Consider the following 16,449-nt stretch of genomic DNA (forward strand, 5'->3'; position numbering starts at 1 on the left):
TTTCTTTTGACAGGATATCACTTGTTTGGGGCCTTCAAGAGGTGTGTGCTTGTCAAATGTGCAGTCGTCAACTTCCACCAATCTTGATGACATTCTTTAAAGTGTTCTAAATGTCCTGTGTGGGTGTCTGGAGGCAGTTGGGGTGGTGGTGGTGGTGGTGGTCAGTGGAATGAGGTTGAATCCTGACAAGACATAAGTAGGGAGGCAGGCAGGTGTGGGGGAATCCCTTGTCCTGAATGGGGTAACTGCCCCTAAAGGACCAGGCGTGCAGCCCGGGGGTCATTTTGGACTCACACAGCTGTCCATGGAGGTGCAGGTCCATGCTGTGTCTGGGCTATCTGTCTACCAGCTTCACCTGGAATGCCGGCTGAGACCCTACCTGCCTGCACATTGTCTCGCCAGGGTGGTACATGCAGGGTGTGTCTGGGTTATGTCCAAGATCTATACTGAAATGTAATAAACATTTGCTCCAATTGTTCAAAGTACCTCACATGCAAAATCTAGTTGCAATCCTGAGTCAAGTATAATTATCCCCCACATTTCAGTTTCGGGGTGGGTGGGGATTGAGGCTTCGGTAGAAAATGACTTGCTTAAGACCACCTATGAAATTCATTGCAGAGGTGAACTTGGTTGGGAACTTCTTAGCTCATTTCTTTAGCACCATCGCTAGACCATATGAATATTCCTTCCTAAGATAGGTTTCTAAAGAAGAGCTCCAGCTTTGGGAAAGTTGTAATTCCTAGTAGAGTCTTGCGGCAGCAGATAAAGCTCTGTGGTTAAGCCCAAACAAGTAGTTCCAAGTCAGAATATGCAAGGCTCTCACTTCCATACATCACTACTGGGAAAACCATAGCTTTAACGATACAGATCTTTGTCGACAAGGTAATGTCTCTGCTTTTTGAGATACTGTCCAGGTTTATCATCGCTTTTCTCCCAAGAAGCAGGCGTCTTTTAATTTCATGAGTGCTGTCACCATCTGCTGTGATCATGGAGCCCAAGAAGGTAAAATCTGTCACTGCTTCCAGTTATTCCCCTTCTGTTTGCCAGGAGGTGATGGGACCAGTGGCCATGATCTTAGTTTTTTGATGTTGAGCTTCAGACCATATTTTGCGTTCTCCTCTTTCACCCTCATTAAAAGGTTCTTTAATTCCTCCTCACTTTCTGCCATCAAGGTTGTGTCATCAGCATATCTGAGGTTGTTGATATTTCTACCGGCAATCTTAATTCCGTCTTGGGATTCATCCAGTCCAGCCTTTCGCATGATGAATTCTGCATATAAGTTAAATAAGCAGGGAGACAATATACAGGCTCATCATACTGCTTTCCCAATTTTGAACCAATCAGTTGTTCCATATCCAGTTCTAACTGTAGCTTCTTCTCCCACATAGAGATTTCACAGGAGACAGATGAGGTGATCAGGCACTCCCATGTCTTTAAGAACTTGCCATAGTTTACTGTGGTAGACACAGTCAAATGCTTTTGCATAGTCAATGAAGCAGAAGTAGATGTTTTTCTGGAACTCTCTAGCTTTCTCCTTAATCCAGCACATGTTTGCAATTTGGTCCTAAGGAGGTGCTAAACCCCAAATGACCTGTTTTGTGGATTGTTCACTGGGGCTTTTAAAGGATTGTCAAAATTTTCTCCTACATTTCTGTCTTTGGGTAGTCTTGCTCCTACCGATTTGCATCTCATTAGGAGTATGTTGGGTCTGTTTTAAAACACTGCAGCGCTCCACTACTAACTTTGAGGAAAAGTTTAATTGAAAGAAGTGGTTCGAGAATTTTAATAATTATTAGTTATCTGTATAGCATATCCATCCTCTTGATGTGAGTAAACGGACAGCCAAATAATAATTTCTTGAAATTCTGTTCATTCACGTACAGCTAGTTTTCACTGTACTTTGTCTTCTGCAATCTAATTTTTAGTAATTAGGTTATTGAACGGCTATAATAGATGTCAAGAAGTGAAGTAATGGATATAGTCAGAACCATTTCATGCTTTTCAGATAAGATTATATTATACTTAGGCTGGGTCATGACTGACTTCATGACTTCACCAGTTTAATTAAGTCCAATGTCTAAAATGGAATAAAATTGCTTGCCTAAATTGCCATTTCTTAATAATATCATGGGGTGTTTTATTTTGCCAGTCATCTAACAGAAGGCATTTACTTTATCAGATATGGCCTGACAGGTTTACTTTCATTAACAGCACCTGTAGTGGGTTTAAATGACCTTGCACTTGTGGAAAGTGATTTAATTTCCTTAGCTTAAAAAATGTCCTGTCAGTCATTTTTATTTTATTTTGAATTTTACATTATGCAATACCTCTGCACTCTTTATAGTCATGTGTACACTGCAGTTGCTAAGATCTGTTTTTCTTCGTTTAGAATTGCCAACACAGATGTTTTCCCCACTATATTTTATTTTTAATTTTTTTAAAAAAAATATGTTGCCATGTGACCCTTCTTGCTAAGGAGTCAAAACGCTTGCTAACTTCAACCCTCTTACAGCATTATCAAGGTGTGTTGTTATGTGGGGGGTGGGGAGGAGCTGCAGGGATGAGCATGCCGGCTCCACCCAATCCTCTTGTCTTTGTTGCTGTTTAAATTTAACATGACCTCTGCCCTTTATACCGGAAGCTCTGTATACCCCCATTGTTCAGCCCGGACACTGAGGTCCTCCTCCGAGGGTCTTCTGGCGGTTACAGGGAACCAAGCACAGGGCCTTCTCGGTAGTGGTGCCCTCCCTGTGGAACATCCACCCATCAGATATCAAGGAGATAAAGAACTACACAACTTTTAGAATACACCTGAAGGCAGCCCAGTATTGGGAAGTTTTTTTATGTTTGACATTCTATTATGTTTTTATATGTGCTGGAAGCCGCCCAGAGTGGCTGGGACAACCCAGCCAGATGGACGGGGTATGATGATGATGATACGTTTTAGAACCCTGATTTTCCAGCTTCCACACATACAGGGAGCTTTATGCAATTAGACTCCGTGAGTTGGAGGGGTAATGGAAAACAGAGCTAGCACATTCATTCCTGCTGCCTGCCTCACCTGATAACCTTAGGGCTGCCATACGTCCGGGTGGAGCTTTGTCCTGGATCTTAGGCAAGTTAATCGAAAAACTGTGGTTTTGTGAAATAAAAGAAAAAAGCTCAACAACTTTGGGGTCTCCTGGTTTTTACTTTTTGAATTATGGCAACCCTAGATAACCCTGCTTGGTAATACCTGAAGAGAGTTTCTCTGTGACATCATGGCAACTCAAGCAAAATTTAGGGATTTTCCCTGGCAGGACAATACCAGCCACATCCATTTATGGGATGGTATTTTCCAAAGAAACACTTTTTAAGTGGTTTTGCTCAGTTCAGTGGCCTGGCTTACAAGTTCTTGTTGCCTTATGCATGACTTTGGGAAGAAGGAAAAACCCTGTACAGGGAGATCCCTTTGATGAGGAATTGTGGTTTCCCAGACTGCCCTAGACCTTAAGCTTCCTCCTGCCCTCAGCATAGAATGCTAGATGTGTACAGGTTGACACAGGGACACATGAGGGTGGTGGAGGAGTGGCAGTAGTCCCAGCTGAGATATGGTGATGCTGTCACCCACTGCCACAGGGTGAGGTATTTGATGAGGTCAGGGGGGCTCCAGGTTGGCGATTTCTGTACCCTGCAGATGTTTGTGCTCCTCTGGGACATCACAAACCCAGAGCTTCACCACTTTGTCCCTTCTGTGCCCTGGCAAATGCAGCTGGGAGGGCTCCATTGTTTCTTCCAGTGTGGTGTAGTGGGTAAGAGTGGTAGACTCGTAATCTAGGGAACCGGGTTCGTGTCTCCGCTCCTCCACATGCAGCTGCTGGGTGACCTTGGGCCAGTCACACTTCTTTGAAGTCTCTCAGCCCCACTCACCTCACAGAGTGTTTGTTGTGGGGGAGGAAGGGAAAGGAGAATGTTAGCCGCTTTGAGACACCTTCGGGTAGTGAAAAGCGGGATATCAAATCCAAACTCTTCTTCTTCTTCTTCTTCTTCTTCTTCTTCTTCTTCTTCTTCTTCTTCTTCTTCTTCTTCTTCTCCACCCACTCATGTTCTGCTGCTGAATGCTGAAACAAATGTGCATCAACGCTGTGCCTAACCACAGTGTTGATGCAAGTGCATCAACACTGGCCATTCTGCATGCTCATTTGAAAATGTGGATGATATGAATAGTATGTTAGTAGGGAAATACTCATTCTTATGGGCAATGTAGGAAATACTTTGTATGCTGTATTATATGTTTGCAAAATAACAGATCTTACAAAAATTGCCATTTTAATCCCCATGACATAGGAATATAGGAAACTGGCTTATATTGATTCAGACTATTGAACTATCTATCCCAGTATTGCCTATGCTGACTGAGGACTGTGGGCTTTTCAGAGGAGGCTTTGCCAGTGATTGAACCTGGGACCATTTGTCTGCAAAGGATGCATTCTATATCTCTGAGTGGGCATTCCCCCAGGTCTGAATTTTTGAATGGAGGTCCCTCTGCTGGGACACCAGAATGCTTGCTTATACTTTTCATCCAATGATCGACCACAGGAGTAGGAATTGAGCGGAATTAAAAATGGATCACTCATGATGTAATATTATGGCAAATATTACTTTAAGCACAAAAAGGAACAGGTGACAGGGAGGGCTGCAGTTTTCAGTTGCACATTTTATTTATGAAGATCGCTGTGATAGGTCTAAGAGCTGTTACATAAGCCAAAACAAAATGCTTTATATTGTTTTGTGCTCTATAGCTTGACCTTGTCAGCCAAGTGTGTGAGTGGTTTATGTCCCCCTTTTTTTGCCCAATAATGTTACAGAGTTATTGCTAGTAAAGATGGAATTCATGGGCACTCATATTAATGTGCTGTACTTTGGAATGTTCTTTTGAATTCTTTTTACAAATTTGCTTTCCCTCTAACTTTTTTATTAGGTAGATTAGCAGAACAAGCTATTTTACACCAGCATAAGCAGATGCAGTTAAAATGCTATCATAGATGGGAAGCAGTTCATACGGAGTTGGTTTTGAATTCTAAAACAGTTTGATTATGCTATCAGATCTTTATAAAGTATGCATCCCTTGGGAGTAGAGGACAGCGAATGTACTTGTTGACAGTTTGAATCAAGTTCCCGCTGTGGCAGTAACTAGTTATGGCAAGTGGCCAATTCTTTCATTCTTTCTTAAGTTGTCGCCTGAGGTTGCATTCATTTTTGTACCAGCTGGTGTTTCTTTCTTTAGATATGAGGTATAAAATGGCAGAAAAGCAATCTTGATTTTATTTACATGTGTCTGAAGCCGATGTAAAGGGAGCGTGTTGTGAATGCCATTTTAGACTGCGTCTTGCTCCGAAGAGCTAGCTCACAAAGAGTAGTTGCAAATTATTTTTAAGAAATCAAACTTTGTAGCACTCAGGAAGTGCTAATCTAAGTATAAGTTCAGGTAACTTTGAGGAGGAAAGTATATGGATTTCTTTAATAATAATACTGTTTTTTATCTTTTGGAGAGGATTTTCTGAAACTGTTGGAGAGATTGCTGCCTGACATTATTGCCAGTTGTTCCCTGTTAGGGCCCTGATGAATGTGTGGTGGAGGCAGAAAATTGACCCAGGAGAGAAGGCAGCAATTTATGTGGTTTGGTGCTGCCTGTGAGGAAGGAGCCAGGGCGGGCGAAAGAGGAAGGGTCAGAACAGTCTGAGAAAGAAGGGGCACACACTGGACATGTTGGAGATGGAGGAAGAGGCTGTTCAGGCCAGGGATAGGTCAGTTGAATCTCTGCCACCCTTTGCCCCACTGTCTCCTAGTTCCTGAAAGGACTTGAAGAGTAGGGCAACCAAAATGGTCAAAGGCCTGGAAACGATGCCTTATGAGGAACGGCTTAGGGAGCTGGGTATGTTTAGCCTGGAGAAGAGAAGGTTAAGGGGTGATATGATAGCCATGTTCAAATATATAAAAGGATGTCATATAGAGGAGGGAGAAAGGTTGTTTTCTGCTGCTCCAGAGAAGCAGACATGGGGCAATGGATTCAAACTAAAAGAAAGAAGATTCCACCTAAACATTAGGAAGAACTTCCTGACAGTGAGAGCTGTTTGACAGTGGAATTTGCTGCCAAGGAGTGTGGTGGAGTCTCCTTCTTTGGAGGTCTTTAAGCGGAGGCTTAACAGCCATCTGTCAGGAATGCTTTGATGGTGATTCCTGCTTGGCAGGGGGTTGGACTGGATGGCCCTTGTGGTCTCTTCCAACTCTATGATTCTATGATTCTAGGAAAGAGCAATGTTGGCTTCCATGTAGGAGAAGCCTCAGGTTGCATGTGCGCACCCCACCAGATGAGAGGACATAAGACGGGGCATGGGGAGCATGGACCCACTGTTGCTGCCACCGCTCTATAGGGCACAGACCTGGGAACAGCTGCCTAGATGCTTAGGAGCTGCTGTGAGTGTGCTCTTTTAACAATAAAGAATTACTGTCAGATGTGTGCCTTCCTTGGTTGAGGGTTGCTCAGGGCATTACCCCTCTTTTGGATAGGATGTCAGATCCCTAGTAATGTAAATGTAGTCATCAACAACATGGCAGCTTGCTTCCTAATTCAACTCCCCCCCCCTCAAAATAAAAAATAAAAAATACTGGTTGAAGTTAATTACACCCTGCTGCCATTTAGCATTCATGTTTCCTGTAGTGTGATGATTAGATTAATGAGATTCATTGGTACTGATTCTCTTGTCACATTCTTTGAAACCAGATGGATTCTGAATAAAAGTCTCTCTCTTGCACAGCCTTCATTGGCTATAATGAAAATGTTTCTGTTCCTGACCTTTCACATGTACTAATGACATACAGATTTTACAATGAAGAGGGAAATCTCAGTGGGTGGCCTCGGGCCAGTCACTGCCTCTCAGCCTAACCTACATCACAGGGTTGTTGTAAGGATAAAATAGGAAGGTCCGGCGGGGGGAGCCATGTATGCCATCTTGAGCACCTGGTTCTGAAAGGTGGGATATAAATGTAATAATGACAAGGGAAAAATTAGTTGTGATCTCAGAATACTGAAACAGAGAATAGAAAAAACAAAATACAGTAAAAATAAATTATATAAATTATTTTTTATTTTGTTTCGACTATGGCAGACCAACACGGCTACCTACCTGTAACTAGAGCATAGACAGCCCTTGATGCTGGAATGCTCATTGTCCATAGTTGGTTGGAAAGTACCCATGGGAGCTGGCCAATGTTACGTCCCAACATGGTGTAAGCTGGGCTTCTGGGATTGCACTGGGTGACTGAGGGAGCAGGGACTGAGGATGGGTGGGAAAACTGGTGGGTCATGAGAGTTGGCTGGGGAAGTCATAGCCCCTCCTTCCATCTCCCAGAACCACTGTGTTGCCGAACAGTGGTGCCCAAATGGAATGACGACCCAATCCTTACCTTACTACCATGGCTACCCTGCTTACATTTTGGTAGAAACCAAAATGAAATTTGGGCCTGTTTCAACCCATGCATGTATATTTATTATTCCCATTGATGCTGCACGAATGACCCACAGCCTGCCTCACAGATTTAATGCCATTTTATTGTTTCGGTAAAGTATATTTCTAGCCTTCCTTCCTTCTAAGGAGCTTGGGGCAAAATACATAGGGTTCTCAGGTGGTTTCTCATCTGAGCACTGGCCATTGACTCAGACTTGTTTTACTTTTAACGAGGTTGCTGTATGATTTTCCTTCAGATCACCAGCACTTTAATAGAAAAAAACCCCACATGTTTCTACGTAAATACATTAGGTACATACATAGTGTTTGCCTTGTTAAAAGCATTTACTACCGTCATTATTGGGACGCGGATGGCGCTGTGGGTTAAACCACAGAGCCTAGGGCTTGCTGATCAGAAGGTGAGCAGTTTGAATCCCTGCGTCAGGGTGAGCTTCCGTCATTCGGTCCCTGCTCCTGCCAACCTAGCAGTTAGAAAGCACGTCAAAGTAGATAAATAGGTACCGCTCCGGTGGGAAGGTAATGTTTCCGTGTGCTGCTCTGGTTAGCCAGAAGCTGCTTAGTCATGCTGGCCACATGACCTGGAAGCTGTATGCCAGCTCCCTCGGCCAATAAAGCGAGATGAGCGCCGCAACCCCAGAATCATCCGCGACTGGGCCTAATGGTCGGGGGTCCCTTTACCTTACCATCATTATTGAAGCCCAAATCATTAGAAACGTATGTGAAGCTTCTTCAGTTTTTAAGAGTGATATTCAGATAATGTGCAGAAATCCACATGTATCTCATTCAAGCTTTCGTAGACAAAAGAAACACCGTTTGACTTCCAAGTGTTTTTCTCAAAAGCTTATTCTGCAATTAGATGTGATTTCTGAGGAATGTTTGCACACTCCTGGGAAATATACTTCATTGTTTATTTAAAGTACTTATGTGCCACCTTGCAGGGCAAAGCTTTCTCAATGCGGCTGATAAATGATGATTAGTCTTCTATACAAAACAGGATAATTCAGCTTCTCATAGGCATAGCAGGAACTTTGTGATTCCAAATGATTTACACAACAATTCACTTGCAGCACTTCTAGTCCAGATCTCCAATGATCTTTTATCTACATGTTCTCCAAAATATTGCCTCTGCCTCCAGCACCTGGCCTTTATACCTTGACTCTACTTCCTGTTCTGGATTGTCCAGTACTAATGATGGAAGGATTTTGGAATCTTAATGGCAACCTCTTTCAGATGTGGTTTGGCTTTCTTCACAACATCTTCGGTGTTTTCTGTGCCTGTAATTTAGCTTATTTTAGTCTTGTAAAGGAGATCTTTGCAATTATGTAGCCATTTCATAATTACTGTTGTATGAGTGATATTAACACAATTAGATAATAGTAAAAAAACAACAACAACTATCTCCAATAATTTCTGTTCTCACTGATTGGTTTGATAATTGCATGCACTTTAGGTTCTTTGAACAAAGTAGTGCAGTTTTAAAACTTTTAGGTCTTCTCAAAACGTATGCCAAGTTTTTACAGATGCTTTTATTGTGCAAAATTAAGGCTGCTGTCCTCAAGCTCAGGTATTTTCTGTGTGGCGATGAATCTGTTTGCAGATTTCCTTGAAGGTTCTATATTGGCTGCTCTTACTGTTGAAGCAACGAGACATATTTGGAATTGAACGGTGGCTTATCTTCCTTTCATAGTGTGATCTGCTGCAGTTCTCTCCTCCCTCTCTCTCTGTATTCTTATAGGCCCTGGTTTGCGTGTCACATTAAACCATAGTTTAAAATAAAGTACGGTATGATTCAAGATGAACCCACATTTTGTTCCTCCACAGTTCCTTCCTTCAGAGCACTGGGGAGGAAACAAGAGAGCAAACTTTGGCTTACTGCTTGTGGTTTGGGAAAAACAAACTGGAGGAGTTGGTTTGCATGTGACAGAAAGTAAATCTGTTCTCTGATTCCTTCCCAAGAGTGCTGAAGGAAGGAGCAAAGTGGGCCCTCATCTTAAATCACAGTTTGCTTTAATTTGTGGTTTAAAGTGACACGCAGACCAGGCTAGCATTTTCTTTGATTGCAGCTGAAGTTGAGACAACTAAAGCACTCAAAAGGTATTAAAATACAATTTTTGGAAATTCCTATCCTGGGTGACTAGCATTCAATGTGTATTGCAGTATGAGAAAATAGAAGACCTGGATAGAAGACTCTTACCCACCCTTCAAATGTTTTTTTGAAATTGCATACTTCTGAATGAAAATTGTTATCCTGCTCTTACAGGAGATGTGCCCTTTCCTCAGTTCTCTCTCACCCTTTCCATGACCACTTATTTTCTTCCTTGCTATTGTTGCTCCCTTCTTAATCCATGAGGAATCCTCTATTTATAATTGTACTCTTTTGATAACACATTTCACACTGGGCTTGGTTCAGGCTTCTCCAAGCTGATCTGCCTTATCATGTGAAGATGGAGAGATTATCTGTTCTCTCTATCCTCCACCCCTACCAAAGACTACCCAGGCAGTCAGTCTTTTAGGCCCTTAATTCCCCAGATAACATCTAGGTCATTGAAGTGCAGTTGAGGCCTAGGTGTATTGGATATTACATGCACAGGCCAACTTCAGACATGCTAGCCCCACAGAGATGTTTGATGCCTGCAGAGGTGGTCCAAGTGTGCTGGATGCATGGGAAGCACAGGCGATCTATTGCTCATGAAATGTAACAAAAACATAAAACACAAACATTAGCAACCAGTGAAATGGGTTTCTATGAGGCAAGATGTAGTGATTACAACAAGAGACTTTATTGAGCTGATGGCTAACAGAACTGTTGAGCAGGGGCAAAGCAACAGCTTATATGTATTTCTGAAGACCTGGGCTACTCCCACACTCAATGTGATTGGCTGTCTAAACTCCCAAGCTGCGAATTGTAACTCAGAATTTAAGAGCCTGTACCAGTAGCCCAAACCCTGACAGTGCTACGTGATTGGATATCATGTATCTGCTCAGAATCCTAATCCAGACTCAAACTCACAGACCACTGCATACTGTCTTTTTTAACCAGTAAAACAGTGTGTTAGCAGTAGTAGAACAGTCTCAGTCAGATTTTAAAAAGCCTTCACATTTGTTCTTTTTTGTGTGTCTGCAAACTAAGATGCATACACTTGCTACAGATAATGAACCAAACGTCTATAATGTTACAGTAAGCATAACACGCTTTATCTTGTTATGTATATATGATACAAGAACATGATGGTATGCTTATTTGTATTTTTTGTAAAACCCAACAAAAAGTTATACAAAAGGAAGCCACACTTAGCATTGAAAATACACAATTTGGGGAGAGAGAGAGAGGATGAAGCATCTGTCCACCAATATTGGACAGGGGCTTGCAGAATTGGATTATAACTTTCAAAGAGGATTGTTGCATTTTATGTTTAAAGGCTGGCAGTCACTAAAAGTGTTGTGCTCATAATAAAATGACTGTCGTTGGCAAAGCTAATATTGTAGGGAGTGTATTTGGGCTGAATGGCTCGGCCATGTGAGAAGGCTAAAGGAAACGGCTGATCTTGTCAGCCTGTGTCAAAGCATACGGGAGAAAGAATGGCTATCTGAGCTAGTTAATCAAGTATGACAGTAATTCTTGTTGTAAACATATCATTTAAGCAGGGGTGTTTTATTGCTGTGGTGCGATGTGAACCGTTGTGAAAACAGAATCCTCCTGTTATTGGCAAGAAATGATAGCTGAATAGTGAAATGTTATTGGTTATCTGCAAAAATTCACTTTGTGACAGATCCAATCCTTCCCTTTATTCCCTTCCCTCCGCATATACTACTAAGTGCTTTAGCGCACTTGCAGAGTGTGCATGCGTTTCATTCATGGTGGAAGGATGAAGGAAGCAAAGAAGGAAGCAGCCTCCCTCCTCTACTTCTCGCAGTAGAGCCTGCTGATTCCCGGCTCTATGCATGCTTTATTGTGTAAGTTATTCTGCAGTTTTAGGAACGAACCAGTCCATGCAGGAGCCTGGTGTTGTTCAACCTTACAATGGCTGCAAAAATTATATACAGTCGTACCTCGGAAATCGAACGCCTTGCAGGTCGAACGTTTTGGCTCCTGAACGCCGCAAACCTGGAAGTGAGTGTTCTGGTTTGCAAACGTTCTTCGGAACCCGAATGTCTGACATGGATTCCGCAGCAGGAGCTTCCTGCAGCCAATCGGAAGCCACCCCTTGGTTTCCGGATGTTTTAGAGGTCGAACAGATTCCGTTCGACTTCCGAGGTACGGCTGTACTTTCCATTTCCCCCGGTTCTAAACCAAATGTTGAATATACCTGTTTGTTTTATGTACATTAGATATGTATTCTTTAGCTTCAGTTCAAAATTAGAAGCACTAAGATATTTGTAGTTACAAGCACAAATAAATATTTGCAGCTACTGCTACAAATCTAAATTTAGAAGGTAAAACATTTTAACCAAATTTTGACAGATGTGTTTGGCAAATAATGATTATTGAGGGATAAGGTGAGACACTTATCTTATGAAGAAAATGGAAGGCAGAAATTCAATAATGTTCTTCTCAACATTTTTATTATCATTTTAAAATCCTCTTATTGAGGATTTGTAAAGGAAAATTATATAGCTATTCATTCAAAAGGATCTAGATTATGTTTTTCACATTTATTTCTTAAGCACTGATTAGTGAAAAGAAGCTTATCATCATCATCATCAAGGTAAGAATTCCTTTTGATCTTTATAAATCTAATAAGATGCTCTGTTATTTGAACTGTGATCAGGGAGTGGGGAATTTCCAGTGACTGCACCTTTCGGCAAATCAGAAACTCTCTTATGCTGCTGGTTTAGTATGTTTCTTCTTCCACCAAACCATTCATTATTAGAAGACATTTGCTAGATACATGCCTTTAGCTTACAATAGAAGATGATTCTGTTGTTCAAGATTTTAAAGTGGCAGCTTGTATGTTACCTGAAGTGAACAGGAGGGGAAAAGACACAACATTAGGACAACATATTGTCTCTTGCCTCCTACTGTCTGACAAATAGTGCAGAAAATGTGGCACTTGAACATTTTTGGAGAAACGCTTCTCTCCCTCTTTGACTGTTTGATCTCACTCTCAAGCTAGGTGAGAAATCTATAAGAAGGTTGTTGCAGAAAATGTTGATGCATTTGATCATAAAGCAGAAGCTAGTATGTGCTCCCAGAGGAAAAAGTACAATGAACTTATTCTCCATATGGTCGATAGTATTTTGTGGGGGTTTTCTCTGCACCAGTCTTCAGCATCTCCGTGTGGAAACCTCGAGCAGCAGTATTTTACAAAAAAAAAAAAAAATGTGCACTGTGTAGAAGCCAGGAATAAAGGGTGCTGTCCAGTGCTCAAGATACACTGCTGGCATGAAGGATACACTAAGATAAATGGCCAAACAACCTGTATGGAAAAGTTATGGGCAGTATAGAGAAGGAGACCCTTAGGCTGGCCCATGGTGGAAACAGTATCTGCTGCACAATTTGTCATCTACTGCTGTGAGGCTGGTGGCTCTGGCACTGGCCATAGAATCTTCTTCTTCTTCTTCTTCTTCTTCTTCTTCTTCTTCTTCTTCTTCTTCTTCTTCTTCTCTGGCTTGTGGACCTCAGGTCTTCCCTGCCCTGTTCTGAGGGGGGTGGGGTGGAGCCTGCCTGCATAAAGGCACAGAGGGGCTACTCATGAGCTGAAGGAAGGAGGATGCTGAAGACCATGTCTGAATGGTACCAGTCAGGGAAAATAGGCCTTCCTCTCTACTCCCACAGTTGGAGCAAGGATACAAATAGGGTGGAACTGAGCACCTCGTGGAGCTACCATGGCCCATGCTTCCACTGGAAGCCCATATTGTACTTCTACCTGCTGCAAAGCTGAGAAACAGTGTGATCATGACTTCTTCATGCCATTCTTGCCAATAATTATAATAATGACAGGCAGACGTCACTCTAAACCTCACCTGGAGATGCTTGGGATAGAACCTTGGACCTTCTGCTTGCAAGTCAAGCCAAAACAAACATAGCTTTTTAATTTCATCCTCATCACGATCTACTATGTTAATCACTGTTTTACCAAGGCATATGCTCTCTCTTTTTGGTGTAATGTGGATGGAGAGCCATATGTTGAACTTGACTGATGGCAAGAAGACTGAAGGTTTTTTCATTAATCTTCACCGCTTCTGTTTAATTAACTTCTTCTTGTGAAAAACAATAAAGAACATGTGTATTGTAACATTTTAATAAGTTCTTGAGTCGTCTTGTCCTTGAATGTGTGACAATGGTGAATGAACTCTGTCCTTTAATAATAATAAAAAACAACACCAATCAGTATAATTTAAGAAAAGGATGGAGGTTCAGGGGAATATCATTCCCACCCTTTCCCCAATACTTTATTTTATTTAACAAGAGAAATGCTAGACACAAAAGAGGATTCAATAGAAATAAAGCAGCAGAATAGGCTTTAAAATTAATGAGAGTAGCAAGCTCCTGGAGTCAGGGGTTACTGGAATTTCAAGATGTTCTGCATAATACTGATGTATATAATACTGGGCTTTACTCCATATAAGACAGCTTCTTGTGTTCCCTATACCTGTGGCCCCCAAATCCATAAGCATAACCATTGTCTATAGGGCAGTTGTTTTTAAGGGTGTGGGCAGACACAGCAGGAAATTTAGGTGACTGCAAGGAACATAAAGAAGGCTGATCGGCAAAGAATTGATGCTTTTGAATTGAGGTGTTGGAGGAGACTCTTGAGAGTCCCATGGACTGCAAGAAGATCAAACCTATCCATTCTGAAGGAAATCAGCCCTGAGTGCTCACTGGAAGGAGAGATCCTGAAGCTGAGGCTCCAGTACTTTGGCCACTTCATGAGAAGAGAAGACTCCCTGGAAAACACCCTGATGTTGGGAAAGATGGAGGGCACAAGGAGAAGGGGACGACAGAGGATGAGATGGTTGGACAGTGTTCTCGAAGCTACCAACATGAGTCTGACCAAACTGTGGGAGGCAGTGGAAGACAGGAGTGCCTGGCGTGCTCTGGTCCATGGGGTCACGCAGAGTCGGACACAACTAAATGACTAAACAAGGACATAGAAACAGGCTCCCTTGCTTCCTCCCTCCTTATGGGTGAATCTGTTACTCTCGTTTTATCATTTTTCCAATACTATATCCAGTTCTCCACATTTCCATACCAGTTTGGGATTCTTCTTTTTTTTAACCCTCATGGATATTCACCAGCATTTTAGTGTACATTTATCCAAATATACACATTTTTGTATGCAATTTTCCCTAGCAGATATACATTTTTTGCAAAACAGATTGCTCAAATATAATGCATTTTTATATGCTATTGCATGTAATATGTGCATTTTTGCATGTTATTGTATGCAGTACATGCATTTTATATATGCACTTTACCCTAGTATAAGCATTTTTAACACATTACTTGACTGAAGAACTACCATGCAGAAGTGAGATAAATGTAAATTTCAAAGGCTAGCAATGTTTCAGTTTGCATATTTTTTTCAGAAAGTGCAGGTTTGGTAAGTTTGTCTTCAAATGCAAACTAGATTGAATTTCTTCCTACTCCATATCATACTCAGATTCTGTTCTAATAATATTGCTTATGTCTTTAAAGAATATACATTTGTAGTACCAATAGAAAATTCTTTTCCTGTCTGTTGTAGAGGGGGAAAGTAGGGTTTGAAAGGCAGACTAAATTTGCAGAACATTTGACAAACACTGCACTACCCACTTAGCTAAAGGATTGATAAATGCATTTGTGTGTCACTACAATACAGAAAGATCTATATTTCTTACTTTCACCACCAACTTTGTTAAAGCTAATGGCAGCTGTAAGAGCCATGTAAGGTGCTTGGCAAGAACAATATTATGAATAGATCACTATCTCAGCCCTGCATTCTGTTTAGAACACTTGTGTGGGTGGATGTAACCCGTATTTTTCATTATTGGTGTGTATAGATATATTTAGGTTATTTTAAGGGAACTGCCACATTCAGCTGAGCTTGCTTACTAATGATGAGCTGAAATTATTCTTCAAAGTTTATGCCAATTTATTTAAGTCTCCAGCTCAGCAAGAAGTCAAATATAATCAGGAACAAAACAGCGCCTTTTCATGGGGGTGAGGGGGAGACTGGGAGCAGGCAGTCTCTGCATAATTTGTTAAATGAAGGAAATATATGCACAAGTGGATGCCTGCTAATTTCCTGCTCAGCAATCTAAACAGTCCCCCGATCTGGGCATAGACTTTTCTGGCTTTCCCTTTCTGAGGAAGATTTCACAAACCTTGTTTATTTTTTGGTATACACACACACACACACACACACACACACACACAGAGTGTTTTTTATTATCCAATCTTAAGCCTCTTTTCTTCACTCCTTCCCACTTTCTCCTCACTTGCCTAATCTTCCCCCTACACATGTCGTGCTGTGGCCTAAACCACTGAGACACTTCGGCTTGCCAATCGGAAGGTCGGTGGTTCGAATCCCCGCGATGGGGTGAGCTCCTGTTGCTCTGTCCCAGCTCCTGCCAACCTAGCAGTTTGAAAGCCCACCAGTGCAAGCAGATAAATGGGTACTGCTGCGGCGGGAAGGTAAACGGTGTTTCCGTGCGCTCTGGTTTCCGTCACGGTGCTCCACAGCACCAGATGTTATTTAGTCATGCTGGCCACATTACCCGGAAAGCTGTCTGTGGACCAAGTAACTCTGGCAATGATCAAACCTCTCACTTTCTCTTCTAGCTTGGTTGCATGTGCTCTTTTCCGTTTGTTCCACCTTAAAAAAAAAAAGGTGAAGGACACCTGACAGTTATGTCCAGTTGCGAATGACTCTGGGGTTGCAACGCTCATCTCGCTTTACTGGGCGAGGGAGCCGACGTTTGTCCACACAGTTTTTCCGAGTCATGTGGCCAGCATGAC

The 16,449-nt window shown here is 42.0% G+C and overlaps 1 protein-coding gene across 2 annotated transcripts in view; it reads left to right on the forward strand.

The window, feature by feature from the left end:
* Window positions 1-16,449, forward strand: part of SNTG2 (syntrophin gamma 2) — a 200,811-nt gene that overhangs the window by 18,632 nt on the left and 165,730 nt on the right. The gene's annotated exons all lie outside the window — the stretch shown is intronic.

The sequence above is a fragment of the Lacerta agilis genome, chromosome 3 (genome assembly GCF_009819535.1).
Source record: "Lacerta agilis isolate rLacAgi1 chromosome 3, rLacAgi1.pri, whole genome shotgun sequence".
Taxonomy (NCBI): Eukaryota; Metazoa; Chordata; class Lepidosauria; order Squamata; family Lacertidae; genus Lacerta; species Lacerta agilis.